The sequence below is a fragment of the Echinops telfairi genome, unplaced genomic scaffold, assembly GCF_000313985.2.
Source record: "Echinops telfairi isolate 266 unplaced genomic scaffold, ASM31398v2 ScPeMD7_3509;HRSCAF=4178, whole genome shotgun sequence".
NCBI lineage: Eukaryota > Metazoa > Chordata > Mammalia > Afrosoricida > Tenrecidae > Echinops > Echinops telfairi.
This window is the reverse complement of record NW_022107407.1, coordinates 15,786,188-15,788,680: the sequence shown is the minus strand read 5'-3', so window position 1 is coordinate 15,788,680 and position 2,493 is coordinate 15,786,188.

Sequence of the window (2,493 nt, the reverse complement as noted above, 5' to 3'; positions counted from 1 at the left end):
CTCACGGAGTCTGTTTTCTTTTAATCCGCTTACTAATCATGTTCCTTTCATTTCATTTATTTGCGTTCTTATACTTATTTATTTCCCCCTGCTACCTATGCTGGGGCATACCCCTGCTTTTTTCTAGTTTCATTAAATGGAAACTGAGGCAATTAATTTCAGAGCTGTATTTCAATATTACACAGATGTTGGTGGCTACGAATTACCCACGAAGTTCTCTTCAGTTGAATCCCACAGTTTGTTGTTGTGCTTTTATGTTCTTTCAGTCAACACGGCCCTGCAGGAGGTAACAATCATGAAATACATGTCAGAGCTATCAATGGTACAAATAGTGTTTGCACATCTCAATGTATGCATCACTCTCACCCACTCACACCCATCCAGTCCAGGCAGCCTCATAGGGACCCTGTCTGACCGGGGAGACCTGCCCCTGAGCATTTCTGAAACTGTAACTCTCTATGGGAGCAGAAAGCCGGGTCTTTTTCCTGTGGAGCAGCTGGTGGTTTCAAACTGCTGACCTTTTGTTTGTCAGCCAAGTTAGTAACCACTACACCACCAGGACTCATGTAATTTTGTATATGCATATAATGTATAAATGAATGAATATTATAAAGCCAATTGGATTTTGTCATTAATACTAAGGCGGAGTATATCTATTAAGGAAATATTTTAGAGGGAAGGAAACCCTAGAGCCAAAGAGGAAGCTCCTTGCTCCCATGACTCCGCTATTGCCCTTGCCCGATAAGCCAGGCCCTGTGCTTTGTACAACCCATTACTGCAGTGAAATATTGTGTATGGGATGGCGCTGGGTCCTCTGACTGTCTGCCTCATGTAGTAATGGACAGCTGCTCGCTCAGTGGTCATTCAGTCAGCTGCAGGAAATGTCCACTCCTGTGTGGACATTTTTTGGAGCTTGAGAGTGAATTTCTTTGATATGGGGGTGCTGTCTGCCGCAGAAACAGACTGTTCACAGCTGTTCCAGCCTCGCCTGCAGCTTTTGGCAGATCCAGCTCTGGAAGGAGAGCGTCACCATTGCCGAGCTTAAGCAGGGCCCATCACTTCTGGGCTCCAATCCTAATGCTATACCTGTCACAGGACAGCTAGGACAAGGGAAAACTGTCAGTAGTGAACATTTCTTTAATATCAGCCCATTTTTAGAATTTCTTGACACTGCTGGAGAGACGTAACCTTCAGGCTGAAAAATATCCAAAGTAAAAATAGGAGCTATGGACAAGGTCTGTAAATGTTGGAGAACTTGGCCCACCATATGATTTTTCACCAAGTTTTGAGATTAACCTGGAGATGGGATAAGCGATCTGGTGTGTGAAGCCCTGGGGGTAGGGTGGGGGGAGTAGAGAAGTGTCCAGTCTAATGTCCTCCTCTTCTCTGGGATGGGCTTTTATTTATTGGGAAATCAAGAGCCTTAAGCTGAAGATCAGAGAAACCGTTGGTCCACAGTGAGCACAGACGGTGTGAATACAGTGTGATTTCATTGGAAACCCTGATTGACAGTGGACATTGATTCTCCCCTGTTTCCACATCTCAGCACCTTCTCTGGGGAGTTCACTGCTCTTTCTTTATGCTAACGTCTCACTCACCATCAGCTGGGACAGAACATGTGGTACAGTTTTGAGACTCAAAACGGACAAAGGACATGAATAGGTACTTTACCAGAGAATACATTCGAGTTGCCAAGAAATGCAGACAAAAGTATATTAACTCACATTACTCATTGGTGGTGTTCTCGTTAGGTGCTGTCCAGTGGATTCAGCTCACTCTGACGACGCAGCACACGCCCTGATCTATGCATTCTTCTGCTGGAACCCTTCTTACAGAGATCATGTGAATCAATACTGTGGAGGGTTGCTTGTTTGTCTTTTACCTGAACCCCTCTTTTCGAAATCCCAGCAAGAAAGCACAACATGCTTCTCCAGGGACTGGCCCTCTGATTACATATGCAAATTATATGGCATGACACCCCCATTCTGGCATCTAAAAAGTATTCTGGCTATACTTCTTTCAACACAGGTATGCCTTCATTCTCACAAGTAGGGAAAGCTACTGTTGTTCACAAACCCCATAATTTTAATTCATTGATCCTTTCTAATATTTCATAGATTCCCATAGCCCAGCTCTCCTGTGGGCTCTATGAGGCCATTGAAAATACCAGGTGCTCCCTGCCCCTCCCCCCAGAAGAATTTATTTCAAAGGACTGCATTGAATCTGCAGTTCCGGGAGAGGGACATATCTGATCGGAGCACACAGGAGCAGATGAAGGGGGAGGAGGAGAGAGTGGAGCACATCCTGTCCCACTAGGCCTTGAGGACGATGTTCCCAATTAGAACAGCCAGTCCACAGGGAGGACCACATGGCCAGCCCCCCTATGAGACATGACGTCCCTTACTGACCCATAGCCCTAGAGGGGACAACACCGGAAACACAGTGTGGGAATTGCACCTGATCTGATCCCACCACACCGAGGCAAAACACTAA